Here is a 23,138-nt window from a genome sequence, read left to right on the forward strand (position 1 = left end):
TAAGTAGCAGTCAGCAGTATCTCCTGTAAATGTAAACAAACTTGTTTATCTTAGCAATTAGCTGAACAAGAAGTAGGACTTAGTGGACTTGTAGGCTCTGAAGTTTTACATTGTTGTGTTTTTGAGTGCAGTTATGTAACAAAAAAAATCTACATTTGTAAGTTACACTTTCTCAATAAGGAGATTGCACTACAGTACTTGTATGAGGTGAATTGAAAAATACTATTTCTTCTGTTTATCATTTTTACATTGCAAATATTTGTAATAAAAATAATATAAAGTGAGCACTGTACACTTTGTATTGTGTTGTAATTAAATTAATATATTTGAAAATGTAGAAAATCTCCAAAAATATTTAATACATTTCAATTGGTATTCTATTGCTTAACAGTACGATTAACCGCAATTAATTTTTTTAATCGCAGCTAATTTGAGTTAATCGCATGCGTTAACTGCAATTAATCGACAACCATAATATCAAGTTAGTTTGACAGGATCTATTTCCCCTAAAGCCATGTTGATTTGCAGTAATTACATTACCTCCCTTTAGTTCTTTATTAATTAAGTCCTGTACCAGCTACCCCATTACCTTGCTTGGGATTGATGTCAGACTGACAAGCCTATAATTACCCAGGTCACCACATTTACCCTTTTCAAAAACTGGCACAACATTAGTGTTCTTCCAGTCTTCTGGAACTTAAATCAGCATTGTTTGCTTTATTCAAAAAAAATCTTTGAGACCAAAAGACATGAGATTGTGGCATACTGAAACAACTCAAGGCTAAAACAGACATGACATAACTGTCTCCCCAAGCTATCCATGGGAGTGTGTAACAGATTGCTGACTCACCGACACAGCGCCTCCTGCTGGTCATCTGGGAATTAGCTCTCTCAGCCCTGGAGCGCCCTCTATGGGCCGGTGTCTCGCCTTCTGTTACCTATCCCTCTGCAGTTCTTTTATGTCCACCACAAATAGGCCCTACATCCCTCCCGGACCATGGTGCCCCTTACCTTTGTGGTGCTGCCCCTCACACAGGGAACCCCACTCCCCTGAGCCCACCTTGCCTCAGTGACCCATTGCCAGTCTTCATCTAGCCCTATCCCTCAGGGGCAAACTGCAGTCTGAAGTGGCCACTCATCATTGGCTAGGGGGTTGGACCTGCTTCCTTTCCCTACAGTCCCAGTACCTCCTTAGGCTTTCCTGTCAGGCCTCTGCCTGGGAGGTCACCAGGCATGAGCTCCCCAGCTTAGCCTGCCCCTTCCCCAGCACTGCTCTGTTGAAGGTACCCTGTGCTCCCAGGCAGGCAACCAGGTCCTTCCCACCCTAAGGCTGGAGTCAGACTGCCTGTCTCCTAGATCACAGCCCTTTTTATACCAGCCCTCCCAGGCCCGGATTGGCTGCTACCTGCTTTCCCCTGATTGGCTCCTCAGGGCAGCCCTTTCCCAGAGCTGGTTTTAACCCCTTTCTGACTGGAGCGGGGTGACCGCCCCACTACAGAGTGCTATAAATAGATGCTCCAAAGCTACTGATATGCAAGACATAACTTCTAACACTACCCATGGGCATGTCATAACAGCCCTTCAAATAGGGAGGGTCAGTGGAAAACAGGAAATAATTGGAGAAAACAGCTTTTTTTTGGACTTACCTTGTCTACTATTCCCAGCGGAGAAGAGAAAGCTATCCTGGAGATAACCAAACCAGCTAGTGTTCAGTACTACAGATTTGCATCTTTTGCAAAATTTACTTTTTCCATATGTTCTCCAATATTTGCTAAAAATTGCTCTCCCAGAAATATTCCTTCCAATAAACTTGTTCACTACAATATCTGCAAGAAAGCAAATATCTGTTCATAGCATCACATCTGAATGTAATTCATTTACACATTTAGAATAAGAGTTATTTAGAGGTTAAAGCAAGCAAACATATGCACACAAATGAGTTGCCATCTATGATTCCTGAAGATGACAGAGATGTGATAATCTGTGAATTCAAGAGGTCTTTCAGGACAGACCCTGGGTAATCCCTGGCGATCTCTGCCTCAGTTTAGAGTCTCTGTCCCTATGAGAGTTCAAACAGGAAAGAGATGAAAAATCTTCCTGACAAGTATTTTTATTTCCCTCTTCTAGCATTCCAAACAATGGGACCGGGGCCTTCTGCACATACTTCTCCATGGGTGGATGGGGCAATTTACAAAGCTTTTGCCTTATGATGGCCCACTTAAATTTTGATAGGCCTCCTGGATGGGTGGTGGGGAAGATTCCCAGACCTGGGTTCACACGTTCAGAGGAAACATTTTCAAAGTTATAAAGCAAAACTTACATATGTCCTAGTAGCATGGAATACAGACATTACAAGTGAGATTAATACATGCAGCAATTTACAAGCATTTAACACAGTCAAAACACTAAATACATTCTTATAAGACTAATACCTATTTTGAACAAAACTAACATATAGGTGAGCTGGTTTGGTTTCCAGCTACGAGTTTGTCATTTCTTAGCTAACGCCTACGGCCTTGGCCAGAGCTGGCACTTGGTTTACCAGTGTCACAAACTGTATTTGAAATCTTCACATTTTGCTACTTAGTGAAGGATCTCACAAACCAGAGAATAAAATTGCTGCACTCCTGAAGTGGCCATTCTCATCTGTGATCCAAGAAGATTTTTTAACCACATTTTCCACTTAAGCATCTGAAATAATTATTTACTTGGAGTTTTTAAATGTAGACCTAGGTGTACGTTGACTACCAAAGGGATATTAGAAGCCCATTGGCTCATCAACTGCAGAAGAGAGAGTTACGTTAGTTGCAAAGTAATTACCTCCCACTTACGCCTGCCACTAAAAAATTATTGGATTCTTGCTACAAAGCTCAATGGGCATCTCTACACACATGTTAAGTCTGAAGCTCTAGCAGTCTGGAGATTTTGTGCAAATGAAGCATAATTTGCATATTTAATTAATATGTATCACCTTACTTAAATAAATGACAAGAAATATCCCAGTTATGAGAATTTAAGCCTGACAAGGCTGCAGTGTGGAATGGCTGTAGGAGCATGGGAATTGTTATGCTGACACTGGCCTCTCCTTGGGTTGGTATCCATGCAACTCTGGTAGTTCCTTGAAGTACAAAGCAGTCTTAACCCAGGGAGAAGCAATTGTGCAGACAACGTGATATTTTGAGATAGAAGCTACATCTATACTAGGAGACACACTTACCCATGTTTATGCTTGTGCATGTATCCCATCCCTGCACTTAGTGTTCATAGAATCATAGAAGATTAGGGTTAGAAGATACCTCAGGAGGTCATCTAGTCCAACCCCCTGCTCAAAGCAGGACCAACACCAACTAAATCATCCCAGCCAGGGCTTTGTCAAGTTAGGCCTTATAAACCTCTAAAGATGTTCATATATGCTGTGCTGGACATGAGTACAAGCTGTATACATGCGTGCTCACTGCTGTTGTTGGAATGTGCATTTGGTATTAGCATTTCAGGGGTGGTGGGTTCTGTGCATCACACGAGACACTCTAGGAACCTCCTTGCAGTATGTTGTTGGTACTGTCTGCAGCCTTCACCTATTTGAGGATGGCAGTTTCCACTTTACTGCCCAACTTGGTTGAAGACATGGAGCAAGTGACAGATGATGTGTTTCTGCTCCTTCATGTAGGACAAATGTGCATGCATTGCAGCATGCGACCAGTGACAATCTTGCACAAATGAGACTCAGATCTTTCTCACAAGCTGAAGACGGGTGATGAGAACAGTGACTGATCCACTGTTGCCCCATGATACAGAGAGACAGGAGAGTGCCTTTGTTGCAACTGTATGTTTATGGGTGGACCGTCACTTCTGGACCAGGAGAATCAGCACAGGATGGTTGGATCACATCATCTTGGAAATTTGGGATGATGACCTGTGGCTGCAGAACTTCAGAATGAAGAAACAGAGGTTTCTGGAGAGCTGACCCCAACCCTAAAATGGCAGAACAATCTGTTCCATGGCCACCCGCTTCTATGCCAGTCTTGGTCTATTGCCCTCTGGAACCTGGAACTCCAGACTGCTACCAGTCAGTCACAAACCACTTCAGGGTGGGGAAGTCCACTGTTGGGATGCAGGTTTGCAAAGTTATCAACACTCAGCTGCCCATGAGTTGGTTGCCATCACCAACGTTCCAATAAGAATAGTTGGGTTCCAGAGAATAGGGTTTCTGAACTGCACGGGGGCCATTGGTGGCACCCACCATCCCAGTACTTTGTCCACTGAAAGGACTGAGTGAGTACTTCAGTTGAAAGTGTTATTATTCACTTACTGTTCTAAGCTACCAGAGGGGAGCCTGCACGAATGAGGAGAAGCAAACCATATCAAATGCCCCCACCATCCCCAGGCCAGCTCCTGCAGCTTCAGGGAATCTGGCTCCTTCATCCAGCGAAGAGCAGAGAAAGGAACAAGGAAAGAAAGACTCACAGCAACTGTACTGTGGTCCTTGAACTTTCTGATCAAGACCACAAGCCACTCGCCTCCCTACTGCAAAGGGATATTGCAGTGTGTCTGTGCAGACACCTGGAGCAGACCCCCCCCCCCCATCCCCTACCCCCTGCCTTTCTACCAGCTTGTGAGATCCCAGGGACCAGGAATCCTTGAAAACATTTGTACTGTGATAGAGGACCACTGTCACATTCCTTGGAGCAGCAAAGGCTCCCCTTCTCCTTCCTGTACATACCCGCCCTGATACTAAACCCACCTACCCCTTCTACTTGGCTCCTGTTTGTAAAGGGCAGGGGAAGGAGGTTACTGTAGTGAAAGTTTGAAAGGAGCTGAAAACAGCTGTAACTTTGGAGAACCAAAAAAGTTCCCCCCATCCCCTAACTGAGCTTTTCCCATCCCCTCTCTCACTGTCAGCCAGTTGGCTGACAAACCTCACAGACCTAGGGGCAATCTGAGAGTTCGCTGATAGCAGAAGCTATAGCACAGGTTAAAACCTTTATAGTGGTTAGCAGTAATTCAATCAAATTTTCAATTGACAGTTGTGTCTTGGTCAGGGAGCACTGGGGGGAGGGAGGGGCTTCCTGTTTTGCATGCCGCCCTGGAGAAAGAAGGGGGGGTGGGATTTTAATTTACCAGCTTTGGGTTCCGGTTTCTGCTGAGCCTCAGGGGCCTCCTCTGGCTCCTCAGAAGGGGCTTGCAGAGCTGGTTCCTCCAGGTAGAGATGCAGGATAACATGCTCCTCTTCCTCTGGGTCTTCCAGCGCCTCCTCCTCCAGCGTCTCCACTGCCTCCTCAGCATCCTGTTGGGCGATGGGGCCAGTGGGTGGTGAGTCACCTCAGGCTCGGTACTGGGAGCCTGGAGAGCACCTGGCCCAGCTCCTTGAAGAAGAGGCACGTTGCAGGGCGACTGATGGAGTCTTTTACCTTCTGGAACCAGAAGTGTCTGAGGAGCTTTACCTGTTCATAGCCCAGGGATGGAGTCCAGTGAATGCCTTCCTGTGCCAGCCTCTCCAAAACATCTTGGTACAGCTGGATGTTCCAGGTGCTGCGGGAGAAGCCGTAGAGGCCGGCGATCTCTGACCGCACATTGATCAGCCTCCGGATGTACCTGGCTGGTCAGGAGGCAGCTCTCAGAGCAGGTTCCATGTACTGGTCAGCAAGTGCAGTGGAAAACTGGAAGTCATCAGCACAGCTCCCTACTACTGGTGAGAATTGGGGGGAACAGGACCTTTGTAGATCTGGGTAACAATCAGGCAGGAAAAGGTCAGTGCATTGTGGGAATGGGGCTGGAGGACTACTGAACCCACTCAGTCCCATCCACAGTACAAAGTGGCTTAGGTACGAGGCTGTGCCACAGCCCAAGAGATGTTCAAACCCACACCCCTGAGGTGAGCTAGCATTGTTGCCCTGTGCACTCCTTGAAACCCATGCTTCTGGGGTTTAGATGTGGATTGCAGGGGGGCTCTGGTACAACCATGTGGATCCACATCTAGTCACCAGTGTAGACATAGCTAGAGAGACGCTTTCTACTTCAGTCCCCACAATTAACCAGGACCATCGTTACACTAACATCTCACAACATCAGCACAGCCTGATGCCACTTCAGAGAGCTCATGCTCCAGAGGCACATCACTGGAGAATAGGGAGCAGGGAACAGCCTCTCTGTCCTCCAAAAGCAATGCAAGCTTCCCCCCTCCCCCATATAGCCGAAGCATAGGTACATCTAGAGGGATGAAGTGGGGTATTTCAGTCGATAGGCCATGTGACGGCTTGGATCACAGAAACCCCCTTGGGAACTGCCAGCAGATGTGCCAAGACTACTTCTGCTCCTACTTTCCTGCCCTGCCTGCTTGGGACTCCAGCACCCTGTCTTGTTGAGCCAGACACTCCCATCTGCTCCAACACAGACCCAGGGTCTGAACCACATGCCCCAAAGCTGCAGACTTAATTGAAAGCAGCTTAAGAAGTGTTCCTGTCTTTAACACTCAGATGCCCAACTCCCAATGGGGTCCAAACCCCAAATAAATCCGTTTTACCCTGTATAAAGCTTATACAGGGTAAACTCATAAATTGTTCACCCTCTATAACACTGATAGAGAGAGATGCACAACTGTTTTCCACCCCCCCAGGTATTAATACATACTCTGGGTTAATTAATAAGTAAAAAGTGATTTAATTAAATACAGAAAGTAGGATTTAAGTGGTTCCAAGTAGTAACAGACAGAACAAAGTGAATTACCGAGCAAAATAAAATAAAACACGCAAGTCTAAGCCTAGTATAGTAATAAAACTGAATACAGATAAAATCTCACCCTCGGAGATGTTTCAATATGTTTCTTTCACAGATTAGATGCCTTCCCCTGGTACAGTCCTTGTTCCAGCTCAGATGGTAGCTAGGGGATTTCTCATGATTGCTGCCCCCTTTGCTCTCTTCCACCCACTTACATATCTTTTGCATAAGGCGGGAATCCTTTGTCCCTCTGGGTTCCCACCCCTCCCTTCTAAATGGAAAAGCACCAGGTTAAAGATGGATTCCAGTTCAGGTGACTTGATCACATGTCACTGTAAGGCTTCATTACCCACTTGTCAGTGCACCTGCATACAGGTAGACTTACAAGTAAAATAAAGCCATCTGCAGTCAATTGTCCTGGTTAATGGGAGCCATCAAGAGTCCAAACCACCATTAATGGCCCACACTTTGCATAATTACAATAGGCCCTCAGAGTTATATTTCATATTTCTAGTTTCTGATACAAGAGCGATACATTTATACAAATAGGATGCCCACACTCAGTAGATTATAAGCTTTGTAATGATACCTTACAAGAGACCTTTTGCATGAAACATATTTTAGTTACATTATGTTCATGCTCATCAGCATACTTTCATAAAATCATATAGAGGGCAATGTCACATGGCAATTTAAGCTTTGGCTTCTCTGCTGAGGTTCCCAGTAAGGGGACCAATTGGTGTGGTTTTGTCATGCAGGCAAATTCTACTCACACGCACACAGGATAGCACTGATTCTCAACCTATTTGCCATTGTGAATGGCATATGTAGCACTCTGTGCATTACACTGGCCACTTCCAAACAATATCTATACTATCAGTATGGCCTTGGGGATGTCACATGGGCCACAGCTCTGTGCTGATTGGGCCGCAAGTGGCCCGTGGGTTGAGAACCACTGCACTATAGCCTGGGAGGAAGAGTGCCCCAGGAAGTTCACTGCATATAGAACCAGAGAGTGGCCATTTTGGATAGTAGACCTAGACTAGCCCTTTCCTTCACAATGTTTACTACATTGACCCTTCGCCAACAGCCCATCATGTAAGAAATACTCAGTCGAAAACCTTTGGTCATGCCAACGTATTCCCAGGAAAGCTGGCCAGAGGAGTACACGAGACCTGCTCACCAACTCTACAATAACACACGCAAGTCTAGACTCTTTTTATCATGAGTTTTGTTATCGCTTAGATGCTGATAGAACAGGGGTGGGTGCGTCCAGCCCATCAGACCTTTTAATCTGGCCCTTGAGCTTCATTGCCCCACTCCAGCTGGGGAGCAAAGTCAGAGGCTTGCCCCGCCCCACTCCACCCACCCGGTGCTCCCACATGTTCAGGACCTGCATGACGGGCGTAAGGGCCCCCATGTTACTTCGGCTCCACCTCACGCGCCATCAGAACCCGGAACATGCAAACCCATGTGCCTGCTACGTGTTGGCTTAGGTTACTCTGATGTTCTAATAGTGTTAATTTTCCATTGTTAATTTTGTGAGCGTTCATAGCCTGCCCTACAATTTCCATAATCAGAGGGGGCCCTCAGGCCAAAAAGTTTGCCCACCCCATGATAGAAATTGAACCCAGTTTATTTTTAAAAGGAGAGTGCCTGACTTTGTGTGATTGAAACAAATTGCCTATTACATTTCACAATGGCCACAATTCCAGCCAGGACACAAGTGCAGGAGCCTTCCGGCTTTCCTTCCTATGCTATTTATAAAATCCTGTTATAAGACACTAGAAGTTTTATTGTTATCAGCAGTTTTAACACCCTGCCTACTGCAATGTAATACTAGCCGCACACACAAAAAGGGATTTCGTGTTTGTCAGTCGGGTCCACCATTACCTCTTGTTGACCCTCATGGCTCATAACCTGACACTGATCATTAACTGTGCTGCTTGTGGAAGCCAAGCACGGGGAAGACCGCATAAGGCGGACAAATCAAGCAGAGACCAAGTGGCCCCAATTTACCCAACAGCAAAGCAGATGGAGGTTGTGGTTTAGCAGGTATGAATCTCAATAGAGGCAGGAACTAGGTGGGTTTAACTCAGTGGGTGTAAATCAGTGGAGCCCCACTGAAGTCAGAGCTATGCCCATTAGCACCAGTTGAGGAACTGTCCCCTTATTGTACTAAAACAGTAATTGGTCAATACATGCGGTTACCGTGGAACAACAGGTCTGTTCTGTTCAGGGTCCTGTGATCATCTGCAGAGCTTTCCAGTCAACATCTATATCTTGACTGTGTGTTACTATGTGAATGATAGAGATGCTCATGAAAGGCCCTTCTGCCCTGACAAAGCCAAGACTGCACCAATAAATTAGTGCTCTTTAATTAGCCTCTTTAATTTTGTCAGCACTATCTATTCTGAGTTGTTCCTGCTAAAATGGCATATGGTTTTCCCCACCCCCCACCCCAAGAACCAGACATAGGCTTCAGCTAGTTTAGTAAATCCATATTTCTCCCAATAAAAGCAGCATTGTATGGACAACTTTGTTTTTAATATATTGAAAGTTGACTTTTTCTCTTCCCAAGTTATGGGTATCCCACTTCTATCTCCATACACACTGCATCCCTACCCTCAAAGGGCTTTGCAGGCTGATCAATCTATCCAGCTAGCCTCCCCCAATGATGTAGCCTTGTGGGTGTCAAAGGTTAGGTAAAAAAATCCAGGCACATGAGAGATCTTTGATAGGCAACATTAGCTGGAGATTTCCAAATGGGCAGCTGGAGACATTATATCACTGAAGTCTATCATTCAAATGTGCCTGTATCTATATCTTTTACATTCAAATGAGCTATAAAATTGAAGCGGGGATCACTTGTGTAGGAATAATCAGAGAACCCCCTTAATGGCCGGAACTCTGCAGGAACAGCTGAGAGCAGATACTAACTACTAATCCAGGGCCATCAGGTGACAGCAGCCAGAGGGGCCCTTTGGTGTAATGCAATATCCAGACAGCTGTTTATAGGAGCTGCAGGGGCAGCAGTACTATGGATCCAGGGCTCTGAATTGTAACTTTCATCTTCTAAAAGTTCCTGGGTCCCTCAGCGGGGAGATTGTATCCCATGCAGGAGATGGATGAATCGAATGGTCCATCAGCGAAGCTAGTGATGGAACAGATCTTATTTCTCCTGAAAGGGAGCAGGCATTTTGGTTATGTTCCAGGATGGTGACATACACTAGCTATACATGCAGCATCAGGAATGGATCCCACAGCTGCAGCTGCCAGGATAGGAGGGTAGTATGTTAGATGTGTTAATAGAAGTGATTGAACAAGGCTGGTCTGAGTTCCATCCCATAGAGGGCAGTGGTGCATGCACAGACGCCACACACCATTCTGGTGCATCACATTTGGAAGTTTTTCATGCAGCTCATAGCAAAACATGCTTCTCAATTACCCCTCATTACAAGGTACATCACTCACATCAGACCTCAGAGTTACCTGCCTCCCACAGCGCCACACTATCCATAAGTCATTACTGGCAAACACTAGCTTCCCAAAACTGAGGCCTACCGATTGGAGCTCATGAAGGAATCAGCTCCTTCCTCAGCTTTATGGTATCATGCCTGTCATTGGGAGAGCATCAGGGTCAGGGTTGCACACTGAGGCTGGGTGGGTTGAGGGGGGTGCATCGTCACCAGGACGATCCAATCAGCACCCGGCCACATTAGTCACCTTACTGTCATTTAGCCAAATCAGCTCTTCTGCTGCCATTTCAGTCCTGCTGATACTAGTGGGGATTTATAGCTATCCAGATGAACCGGGTACTCTGGACAACGTGCCCTGGGTGATTTGCTTTCAGTGGGCCACAGTCACTGCTAGCATAAATGGGCAAAAGTCCACGGGGGCAATAGAGCTGCACTCCTTTATACCAGCAGTGAATCTGAGCCCGCGACTGTGATCCTGAAGCCTAGCCAGAGGTGGAATGAACAGCAGCACTATCCCTACAGGTCTTCTTCAATGGGGCTGCAAAGGCACCTGCAGCTAGGCAAAGGAACCTGCAGTTAGAGTGAAGGGTGAGCGCCAAGGGGTTATCCATCAGACGATACTCAGTGACTGATTGACATGATGCTGACATTTGTTTCCACCAATGTTGTCGATATATTTTAGACACTCTGCAGGATTCACAAGGTTGGAACGTGCCAGGAGATGCAAATATTCTGCGTGCTTTACAGACTACAGATCTTCCCGTATCACTCGGCATTCTGTAGCCACTTTGCACAAGGAAAATAAAGCCCCCGCTGGACTGCAGGGCACAGCAAGTAAGTTGCTTGTGGCCAACAGCCTTTATAACATGGTGAAAAAGTGTCCAGGGCTGACTTTAAAATGAGGATTAATTTGACAAATGCTTTGCAAAAGCAAGACGAATGGGAAGTGATGCCAGACTAGAATTTTCAATGCCCTGTATTATCAAGCAACAACAACAACACAGGCAGGCTGTACCATTAGGCCTTGTAGGGTAACATCATAAACATACACTATTCCTTCTATTTATGGATGCTTCACTGGTGCAACTAAATGACAGCTTTGGAACTTCCAGTAAAATCGCCCCCAATTTCATTGCTTTTTCTTTCCACGGGAGTTCCAGCAAATATGTTTACAGTGAACCTCCAGTTAGGGATTACCTGCCATATTCACTTGCTGATAAACCTCGGGGTGAAATCCTGATCCCACAGACTTCAGGAAGGGCAGGATTTCACCCCAGGTATCCATTAAGTACTAAGCAATGGGGGAAAATGGCAGTGAAAGGAAGTCACACCCAATGCCATTATCAAAACTCTAGCTCCATGTGGCCTGGTATTTTTTTACATTAAAATCTGTATATTGATAGGGGAGTTTGTCACTTTGCCTGTGATGGCTTGGGAACATTTTTATCCCACTCTTTTCCTACCCCACCAAAAATATATCAACACATGCCCATGACAAATGACCATTTGAGTGGACTGGCTCCTATGATTTTCACTGGGAGTTGCCCCTAAACGCTAATAAACTAGTAGAAAATACAACTGAGCACATGGCAAAAAGTCCCTGGATGACTGCTTGTTTAAAGCATCATGCACTTCATTGTCTTTCTTAAAGATCCAGCTAGTTTGCACAGCACTCAGTTGCATCCTATTTGTTTCCCTCATTGGAAAACACTTGATCCACTGCTGGGAAACCTCACTGGGGTTTTTTCCTCCTCTTCGCAGAACAAGGGAAGTAAGCAACCAAAGGTTTCCACTTTCTTATCTTCCTGAGCCTTCTGCACACGTTTATTCTCCGGTAGCAGACAGGAAAGACTGTGAGGCTACAATAAAGGTCACAGCCTTGTTAACACTTACCTTCTTTTGTAAACGTGCTTTGAGGTCTCCAGATGGAAAGTGCTGGAGAAATGCTAAGTATTGTTATCATTACTCCTTCCTCCTGTTTTAGTGATAAAGCAAGTTCCTAACATAAGACCCCACAGTAACCCTGGCCCTGTGCAGGTAGCAGACTAATGCTGGAATCAGAGAAGCAGGAAATTAATAGGGGAGGGAGAATGAGATGTTCCTTCAAAAGCTCTCACTTTTTTATCTATTTGTATGCAGCAGCTCCCCTCCCAGGCAGAAAAGCTGGAGGTTATTTGCAATGCAAGGCTGTGCCAGAATCTGCCTGTGGCCTAACCTCCTGGGTTAACACCACCACCTACTGGATCACAGTAGTTAGACATTTCTCCAAGCTCTTTTCTAAATGAGACTTCCCATGAGGATTATAATCACATAGACACAGTAGTTGGACAGGGATACCTCTTCGCCCCTCCCCATCATTGGGGAAACATAACCTGATCTTATAGATTTTTTTTTATAAAGGGTTTAACAATCTAAAAGGAGCTTTTCAATTTGAAACTCACAGACATTTTGTAAAGTTTTAAAGCCTTGGATCATGGCTTATCACACCATTTTTGCCTGATGCTCAATTCTGAGGATCTCTGTAAGACACCTTCTATCTTCCACTCTGCCAGCCAAGTTCATTGCTGGCGTTGCTTCAAGGAAGTGAATGGAGTGTGACTATTAGATTTCTCTCTCACTCCACTGGTGATGGGTACACACAATAGCAGTCAGTGGATCACAGGGACAACATTTTGAACCCTCCCCCACAGTGCACGGGCAGTGCTCTTTGCTTTTCCTTTGATCATTCCTTTGGAGGCCTGCTTCCCCAGCCCAGGAAGGCCTAACGCTGCCCCCAATTCTCTTTCAGGCCCTTCCCTCAGGCAACAATATATTAACTCAGAACTCTAATGTGAAACAAAGCTATTTCCCTGACCGCTACAGCAGCCCTTTGCTCTGCACAGCTCTCACTCCCAGAGCTCCTTTCCAGCTGTAGTTTTGCACATCTTTACAGGCATCAGACCTGACCCATCCCAGCTGGGTCTGGTAATGCATCAGGGCTGGCAGGCTCCAGCCTCTTACCCCACCTCCCCCTTAAAGGGGTAGACCATCCTGTGTTAGACCATGGTTAGAGATGGGTGCCTGCTGAGCCCTGAGCAATGGTGGATTGATCCTTTCTGTAACCTTGGCCTGCTTTAGGGCAAGTAGGAAAAAATATGCTTTCCCCACCTCACCCTTTGGTAGACTGCATAAGGTACTGATGCTGAATTTGTCAACAGGGAAAACTCCTACCATACACAAGGCCTGTGCTGAGTTGTCAAGTGATCAGAGAACATTCAGCCATTCACAGCAAAGCACAGGATCAAATCAAAAGACAAAGCAAGTAGCCCCTTGTTTAGTGCAGCCCCACAATTTATGGAACGGGGCGGTCTGTGCCTTTTCCAAAGCTACATTCTGATTGGCTGGTTGGGCCTTTCACGCTGCAGCTATGTGGTAGCTCCCACTGACTCTGCAAAATGGTAAAGGCTGCAAAAGATGGCAATGTGATGAATAACTGGGATGGACTCGACAGGTGTCACAATGTAACTTGACAGTAAGATTATTCTCCACTTATTTCATAAAGGTGTTTTCTTTCCACTCTTAAATGTTAAGTGCCCTGTTACTGCCTCGCTCCATTCAGCATAACAGGTGTAGGGCTTTTCTGTGAGTTTCCACTGATGAGATACCAGATTCAGGTAGCTGGGATGGAAGTCAGCACACAGCTGCATCATCAAAGACCCAATCAGCCAGTCAGTATGTGGCCCTGGAGAATCAGTGTCCCCAGCTCAACTTTAATAACACACAATATTTAACATTTTCTAGTGTGTGTGTGTGCTCAGCTGCCCCCTGTTGGATGGAATATGTCAGACAAATTCTCCAGCAATTATCTGACACGGGCTAGGATCTAAGCCCTAGCACCTTATAGAAATGTTTGTTTAGCTCCAGTTATGCAGGTGTGCGCTTGTGCAGGAGGGAGTCCTATGTCCTGCTTTAGCCAATGGCCATTGGGTTTGATTAGATATGGGCCTGTTTCGCTCATTCCTTGCACACTATTTCCACTTGCATATAACTCCCTGCTGCCTCTGGATCCCTTCTCCCTGCCCCTGCATAATCAGTCCTCGCTTGGTCTTGTTTAAAGCAAGGACATTTTGATTGTGTCCCTACAGCTAATCCAGCACTGCAGGAGTAAGCATTTAGCTTGAAGAACAGAGAGTGCCAGGTTATGTGGCTGTGTGTAACCCTCGGAGGTTAAGGTCTTTCATCTCCACAGAGAACAAAAGAGTACAGTCTCCTTATTGGAAAACTTCTGCCTTCATCACACAGCAAGGGGGAGATTGTGCTGTGTGCCACATGCTGCCAGATGGAAGATATTAAAGAAAAAACCGAATGTGCAAAATATCACTAAGTCTCAGTGGGATAAAAGAATAAAAAGAGAAAACAAGGTTTTTAACATCCTGCTTTTGATCCTCAGCTACATCCAGGGCCACCTGTCAGTGTGCGTGCGTATGCAGTTATTTCTGTGAACAGGGATCCACACTAAGATTTTCCAGATTTGGGTTCCAGCCCCTAAAGATAGTTTAAACCAGTTCTGTGAGCTTAAGCCAAACTGCTTTGAACATTTAAGCCGAAGAGCCAGTACCATTAAGGCTCAGAACACTAATAATGGAAGAGATTCTGCCAAGTCTCACCCATTAGGGATTAATTGGAAGGCAGCTTAAAAAGCCTCTGGCTCTTTTGATTAAGGGGTTTGCAAAGTGTTTCAGAGAGACATTTAAAATTACAGGCCTAATTTTTTCATACCTCGCTCGTTTTCACTGGTGTGGCTTTGAAAGAGCCCAAAAGCAACCTTTACATCCTTCCTTTTGGCGGGTGGGTGTATCTCAGGGACCATGGCTGTGCTGAGGGAATGTAAAAAGCTGTATATGCACCTACATTTGTGAGTGCCCGAATCCAGGGCTGGCCTTAGAAATTTGGGGTGGGACTCTGTAATATTTTTAATCACCAAGTTCTCACTAGGGTGACCACATGTCCCATTTTGGAAAGGACAGTCCCTTTTTTATCCCCTGTCCCAGTGGTGAGGGGGGGGTAGGGCTTGGGTGAGCAGCTCAGGCCAGCCCTGAGGGGGAGGTGCTGCTTGGGCCAGCCCTGCACTGTGTCCCGTTTTTTCCTTTGGGAAATATAGTCACCCTACTTCTCACCTCAATTCTAACCAAATTCCTGTCCATCATTATCAAATCATGATGCACTGGGTGGGGGGCAGAGAAGGTTAACGATACACCCCTCACACTTAACTGACTCACTTTACAGGAGTGAGTCAGAGATCATCAGCGCCCCACCATGCTGTTGCTGCAGAACTGAAGCCCACTTGCATGGCGCTTTCCGCCTTAGAAGCTGGTTTGCAGCTCTGAAGTTTTAAGACTCTTTACACGGAAAAGTGCTAGGAATTTACTCTTTTTTTTTTTTAAAGAAGTAAGTGGAGAGGTTCCTCCTCACCCTTCTAGTTCCCCCTGTAAATGAGGAGGAGGATGGGGGCCTTGGGCCACCATGGACTTTAAGGCCAGTATGATCACCTAGTCTGACTTTCGGTCTAACACATGCCATAGAATTTCTCCCCATTACCCCTGAATTGAGCCCAATCATGTATTTCACTACAGCAGAGAGACAAGGTGGGTGAGGTACTATCTTTTATTGGAACATGGTGAAAGAGAAACTTTCAAGCTACTTCAGGACTGGAAAAGGTACTCAAACCTAAATACAAGGAAGAACTGATTGTTTAGCATAAGTAGTTAACACAAGTTGGTCCAATAAAGATATTACTTCACCCACTTTGTCCCTCTAATGTCTTGGGCCTGACACGGCTACAACTACACTGCATACCATTAGCACCCCTGAAGTCATAGGACAAAAAAGGGCCGTTAGTGGGTTACAGATTGTTGTAATAAGCCAGAAATCCAGTATCTTTACTACGAAGACCATGGTTTTTAGTGTCCAGCAAAGTTATGAATTTAAGCTCGTGAGCTTATATTTTGAAAGTGTTGTTCAGGTTTTCTTTGAGGATGAGAACTGATAGGTCAGACCGAGAGTGATTGCTTTGTGGGAAAAAAGAAAAAGAAAAGAAAACTTGCCCAACACTTTCAAAAGACGAGCCTGGGAGCTTAAATTCATAACTGTGGTAGACACTAAAAATTGTGGACTAAATAGAGACACTGGATTTACGGCCTATTACAACAATCTATAACCCACAAAAAAGCCTCCCTCCCCCCAGCTGATTTTCCCCACTCCCCCTTCTTTCCCTCTCTATGACTGAAGGGATGTTAATGGGCCACTTCACCCTGAGTGGGTGTTAAACTACTTACACTAAACAATCTGTTCCACCATGTATTTAGCTGTGACACTGAGTACCTTTCCCAGACCTGAAGAGCTCTGTGTAAACTCAAAAGCTTGTCTCTCTCACCAACCTTGTCTCGTTAAAGTTTCAGCTAAATAGATGACAGTCAAATGGACAAGAACAACCTATGAATGCTCAAGTGCTCCATCACACCACAACCCTGAGTGCCTGACATTGCTCTTTAGTACAGGAGACTCAAAGGAGCCATGTGAATGAAGGGGAGCTTTTATTTTAATTGGCTGCTATTTTTTTATCTTGATGAATAATCTCCAGAGCAGACATTACGATAATTGTCAGTTAGCCTTTGAGCTACAGAAAGGTTTAATTATAAACACTGTGACAAGCAAACCTAAATGAATTCCCCTCCTGCAAAGCCCCTCCCTGAGCTAGATTGGCTCTCACTGAACCATTCTGCTTCTACATCATGGTAGGTTTTACTTCTGTTATTTTGTTTGTAGGACCATTTGTCTCTTAGCAGCCCCCCAGCTCTGGCTGACTCTTCCCACCTGCAGGCAGATTCAGCCACTTCTGAACCTCTGGTATTTGCAGGCTTCCTGCCTGGGAACTTCCTTGCCCTCAGTGTGACAGCAATACCTTCTTATGAGCCACCCTCCATCCTTCCAGGGGCAAAGAGTAGACAGGCCTATGTACCCCCATTGGGGCAACTCCATACCAGCCACAGAACCCCCTATCCTGGAGTTATTCCCCGGGGCTATTTCTGCCTGGGTTATCGCACAGCAGCATAAGCAACAGGCAGGACAAACCAAAACTAGGCCCAACAGGAGCTGGAGGTGTTTGGCATAGTGAGTCTCCAGGCCATTGTTCTCAGAGGTGGCTCTATGTATTTTGCCACCCCAAGCATGGCAGTCAGGCGGCTTTCGGTGGCTTGCCTGCAAGAGGTCCGCTGGTAACGCGGATTCGGCAGCATGCCTGGGGGAGATCCGCCGGCCCCGCACTTTCGGCGTACCCGCCGCTGAATTGCTGCCGAAGCCGCGGGACCAGCGGACCTCTCGCAGGCATGCCGCCAAAGGCTGTCTGACTGCCGCCCTCACGGCAACTGGCAGGCTGCCCTGCGCGGCTTGCCACCCCTGATTGTTCTGCTCTGACCTTACAGACATCCCCTCACAGCCTGCTGCAACATCAAGGAGCTTGTAATGCTATATGGGGATGGTGCAGCTGTAGCAGAGGGACCCTGAAGGAACGCAGATGTCAGTCTCATGGAGACATCACCAGCACTAAGAACAGGGAGATGGAACTCGGAATATGCTATGCATAGACAAAGGTGTCTCCAAAGAAAATATATTGCAAAGCTTTCCAGCTGGCACTTTGGCCCTCGTCCCTGGATAGGAGGGGGACTTTGAACCCACAACCCAAATTATTAAACTATAGTTTTGGATTGAGGGTTGTTTGAATTTTTTTTTTTAATATCTGACATTCCGTAGCAGTATGAAGAAAAAGTATTTACTCTTCCATCAGCAATCTGCATACAATTACCTTCAGCCAGCAACATCAGCCGCAAAGCCGCAGCTGGGTGCCAGGGATTTGCCAACTGTAGAGTTATCAGTACCTGCAGCATCCTGGAGTTTTACTTTCAAAAACATGCCAAGACGTACAGGATTTCTAACAAGTATTGGCATGTTCCTGCAAGGGAGAGATGGAGTTTGCTGACAGGATGATCTGTCTACTCAGCAGGTTACTTTGGAAGGAACACAGAGTTCTCTTGGCTCAAATGAACTTTGCATAAAACTAAGAAGCACTTGTCCCCAGGAGTCGTGTGTTTCCAAGCAAGCAGCAGAAGAGATTCTGAGCTATTTCTAGATGTCAAGCTGCAGCTGATCTACCACACCTGGAGGTAAAAACCCCCAAACAACCTCATTATAAAGGAATGCTCACTGGGCTCAATCAGCTTTTGTGGAACAAAATGTCGGCTGGCTGATGTGACATGCAGAATGAGACTCATGGTGACTTACCTTTAGACAGCACCTTTCTTTCAGGAGGATCTTGGCTGGCTTGCACACTATGCATCCTAACTGACAAACTCTATTGGGATCCCTTCCCTCACTAGTGGGGAAATGCAGCCACCTCTGGGGTGACAGGAGGCAAATAGTGAACAGTACACAACAGAACAACATAATAGTTTAGGGCAGGAGTAGACAAATACCCACATTTTATAGACTCAGCATGACCACTCAGCAAAGCAGTGATGGGAGAGGGTGGGAGGGCCAGAAATGAGCAATGTTATGCAAATTCTTCTGCACAATGTGGTGTCTGTGGGGATTGGAATAGCAGGGGAACCACAGGTAAGGATTAAGGTGCACAGGCAGAGCTGGAGAAGGGGGTTCAGCGCTACAATAGCAGGGGTGCTGCAGATCAGGAGTGACGTGCCCTGGCAGGGCTGTGGAAGAAGCGTACCTATATTTCCTGCCTGCAGGATGCCTGTCTTAAGCCATTGGTACGGGCCATGTTGTTTGGTCTTTCATGAGCACTTAGGGCATGATCCACTGGCATCATTAAAAAGACACCCATTGACTTCAGTGGGCTTTGGCTCAGCCACTGTGTGTGCTCTCCTATTTTAAACACCAAAACAGAGTGGGCTGATTATTTAATTTCATCCACATACTGACCCTTGCACATGGGTGCACAGAGACAGCACAAAGCAGATGGAAGCCGGGAGTTTGTGACCAAAGAGCACCATCCCCTCTGCTTGTGGGCTAGAACTCTGTGTTGTAGCAGATGCTGGGCCTAATATGTTTTAAAACAGGGGTGGGCAAACTTTTTGGCCTGAGGGCCACATCTGGGTATAGACATTGTAGGGTGGGCCATGAATGCTCACAAAATTGGGGGTTAGGATGTGGGGGGGGCACCGGCTGGGGTGTGGGCTCTGGGGTGGGGCCAGAAATGAGGCGTTCAGGGTGTGGGAGGGGCTCCAGGCTTGGGGCAGGGGTATGGGGGTGGGGGAAGGCTCTGGCTGTGGGTGTGGGCTTTGGGGTACAGGAGGGTGGGACTGAGGGGTTCAGAGGGCAGGAGGGAGATCAGTGCTGGGGCAAGGGGTTAGGTCATTGGAGGGAGGTCAGGAGTGCAGGCTCCAGGCGGCGCTTACCTCAAGCAGCTCCCAGAAGCAGTGGCATATCCCTTCTCTCGCTCCTAAAAGGAGGCATGGCCAGGCGGCTCTGCACGCTGCCCTGTCCACAGGCACCGCCCCTGCATCTTCCATTGGCTGTGGTTCCTGGCCAATGGGAGATGCAGGGGCGGTGCTTGCCATGGGGGGCAGCGTGCAGAGCAGAGCCCCCTGGCTGCTCCCACACGTAGGAGCTGGAGGAAGGACATGCCACTGCTTCTGGGAGCCGCGCAGAGCAAGCCCCCACTCTCCAGTAGGTGCTCAAGGGCCGGATTAAAATATCTGAAGGGCCGGATGCGGCCCCGGGGCTGTAGTTTGCCCACCCCTGTTTTACAATGTCAAAGAGAAACTCGGAACACGTCACTAATGAAAATATCAGCTGTAAGGATCCAGATCACCGCAGTCACATCACTTTAAAATGCAGGGCTGGGACCATTACTGCAGACTACTTGGCTTTTTTTTTTTTAAGGTATGCTAAACAGGACACTCAGCCCCACCCCAAGTTTTGATCAAGCCCCTGCAGCCCAGCTGTTAGCAGGCCAAATGAACCCCCACTAGGAAACTCTGCAATCATTTGAGTTTGACAGAAATACAGTTTCTTTCTAATTATAGCACATGAGCAAGACAAACAGCCCGCCGACCTTTGGGAAGTGGCTAGAGATTTAAATAAGGGCAGCGGATACACTAGGCTTCTGGCTAAAAACCATTTCTGAATTCCTTGCAAGATAAAAAAAAATGCAGGGGTCAGTTCAGGACAAAGCCCCTCCAGGACTGAGGGCTGTTTTCTGCCCGGTGGGAAAGAAGGCTTGAGAACCTTTGCACTTGTTGCCTCAGGAGCCTGTCCTCTGCCTAGCTCTCTGCTTCCAGACTGACCACCTCTTAGTCATTAGTTTTATTCATTCATCACAGTGTGGCAGCTGGGGCTCCAGGCTCAACTAGGGCCTCCGTTGTGCTAGGTGCTGTACATACACAGAGTGAGAGACAGTCCTTCCCTGAAAGACCTCAGAGTCTAAATCAGAGGTGGGAAAACTACGGCCTGCGGGCCACATCCGGCCTGCAAGACCCTCCTGCCCAGACCCTGAGCTCCTGCCCCAGGACCTGGCAGACTAGCCCCTGGCCCCTCCCCTGCTGTTCCCCCTCCCCCGCAGCCTCAGCTCACTGCACCACTGGCACAATGCTCTGGGTGGCGGGACTGTGAGCTCCTGGGGCAGCGCAGCTGCAGAGCCACAGCCTGACCCAGTGTTCTGTGCTGCGCGGTGTGTGGCTGGCTGCCTGTCCTGGCGCTCTTGCCAGCCACCGGTGCTCCAGGCAGCGCGGTAAGAGGGCAGGGAGCAGAAGGGGTTGGATAGAGGGCAGGGGAGTTCAGGGTGGTGGTCAGGGGATGGGGGTGTGGATAGGGGTCGGGGCAGTCAGAAGGTGGTGAACATGGGGGCAGGGGTCCCAGGGGGGTAGTCAGGAAGGAAGGGGGGGTTGGATGGGGCAGCAGGGGGCAGTCAGGGGACCAGGGTTCCGGGGGTGGTCAGGGAGAAGGAGTGGTTGGATGAGGTCAGAGGGTGGGGAACACAGGGGCAGGGGTCCCTGGGGGGTAGTCAGGAAGGAGGGGGTTTTGGATGGGGCAGCAGGGGGCAGTCAGGGGACCGGGGTTCCGGGGGTGGTCAGGGAGAAGGGGTGGTTGGATGAGGCAGAGGGCCCAGGGGGGACAGTCAGGAAGGAGAGGGGGGGTTGGATGAGGCAGAGGGCCCAGGGGGGACAGTCAGGAAGGAGAGGGGGGGTTGGATGGGGCGGCAGGGGGCGGTCAGGGGCGGCAGGTCCAGGGGTGGTCAGGGGATAGGCAACGGGGAGCGTGTGTGGATGGGGCAGGAGTCCTGGGGGCAGTGTCAGGGGACGAGAAGCAGGGGTGGGTCAGATAGGGGGCGTTGGCCAGGCCATGCCTGGCTGTTTGGGGAGGCACAGCCTTCTCTTACTGGCCCTCCATACAATTTTGGAAACCTGATGTGGCCCTCAGGCCAGAAAGTTTGCCCGTCCCTGGTCTAAATAGACCAAAGGACATATTATCTCCATTTGACAGACAGCGAGCCGAGGCACAGGTATTAAGTGACTTGCCAAAGGTCACACCGGCAGTGCTGGGAATTGCACCCAGATCTCGAGTACCAAGCTAGTGGCCTCACCACAAAACTGTCCTTTGCCACCTTTAAAGCTACCGACCTTTCGGGTGAATGGGACCGGGCAGGGTTATCTTCAAAGCGGTTAAATCTTGCGGCTTGAATGGGCCACAAGGAGCCGCCGCTGCGCAATGTGAGGTGCTTCCCCGCTTTCAGAGCTAGGCAAGCTGCCTCATTTGGAGCCCCCCCAGCTCTTCCCAGGCGACAGTGAGAGAGAGCACAGGCCAGGAATGGAACCATCCCCCCTTCCCTGGCTGTGCTGGGCATTAACCCCTCGCTGCCCTGGTGAACGCTGGCGAAGGAGCTGTGTCTGGGGGGGTTGGGGTGGGGGGCTGGCGTTGCTTTGAAGGACTCACCTCAGTGCTGAAGTACAGTAGAAGTTCGGCAGCCGCACCTACATCCTCCTTTTCCCCACCACGTTCCCGCTCCTGTAAAGAAGGAAGCGTAAGAGACATGCTGAACTCTCCTTTGGTCGTGCCCTGACATCCTGGCTCAACGCAGGGAAATCATCTTGTGCGTCAGACCACAAGGCCGAGGCCTCCATTTCCTCCAGCGCCTAAATACCACATTGTTATTTTAAACTGGGCAGAGCGGCGTGAAATGTTTGAACGACATTAGCCGGGAAGTGCTTGCCAAAGTTTTCTGGGAGTATGGAACGCTGGGGCAGCCGGGGGGACGTGAGTGGGGAAATTACCACCCAGCGGGACTGGCAGGAGTGGGGAGAAAGTAGGTCTAACGGGTGTGGGGAGGGGAGGAGCGGAAGCTAGGAGAGTCTGGACTGTGGTCAAGCCCATTTAGATGATGATGATTCTCATTACAGCAGAAAGCCACAAAAGCACTCAGAGTAGGGGAATGGAATGCCTGGGGCTCTTGAACTTTTGTTCCTGCCCCCGGAGTTTTTTGAGCTGGCCATGGCCAATGTATCTTTTTCATGGGGCTTTCGATACAGAACAAAGCTGCTTAATGATCGGCTTTTGCCGTCCAGTCGCTGCGTGTTTTAGCTGCGTGTCTCTCTTCTGGCAGCTTGCACCCGGGGCTTTGAGGATGCTCCCAGCCCTTAGCACAGACTGAAGGCCAGTTTGCACCAGCCTGACAGGGGGCACCCGTGAGAGAGGGGGACAGAAGCCATGACAATGAAGTGACCAGTATGGCAACGTCAGAGGTACAAGTGGCTATTTTCCAGGCAGCCTGCACGACGCAGGAGCCCTACGCAATAGGGGAATAATCATCTGGTTTGGCTGCCAGACCACAAAATGCAGCGCCCGTCTCACAGAGTTCAAACCATTAGGAGTGGTACAAAATACTCCCTTTCCCTGGGC

The 23,138-nt window shown here is 48.0% G+C and overlaps 1 protein-coding gene and 1 long non-coding RNA gene across 2 annotated transcripts in view; one reads left to right on the top strand and one right to left on the bottom strand.

Moving 5' to 3' along the window:
• LOC120403850 (SITS-binding protein-like) overlaps positions 1–22,248 on the bottom strand; it is a 116,299-nt gene extending 94,051 nt beyond the window's left edge. The window contains exons 1-2 of the mRNA XM_039535677.1: positions 22,176–22,248; positions 1,647–1,826 (exon numbers count right to left, since the gene is read on the bottom strand). The gene's annotated coding sequence lies outside the window, so the exon portion shown is untranslated. The remainder of the gene's footprint in view (positions 1–1,646; positions 1,827–22,175) is intronic.
• On the top strand, positions 11,012–14,495 carry LOC120403865. Its single transcript, XR_005597764.1, has 3 exons — positions 11,012–11,027; positions 11,955–12,063; positions 14,318–14,495. It is a non-coding gene; the product is annotated as an uncharacterized LOC120403865 (long non-coding RNA).
• Positions 22,249–23,138: the final 890 nt, after the last annotated feature.

The sequence above is a fragment of the Mauremys reevesii genome, linkage group 4 (genome assembly GCF_016161935.1).
Source record: "Mauremys reevesii isolate NIE-2019 linkage group 4, ASM1616193v1, whole genome shotgun sequence".
Lineage (NCBI taxonomy): Eukaryota > Metazoa > Chordata > Testudines > Geoemydidae > Mauremys > Mauremys reevesii.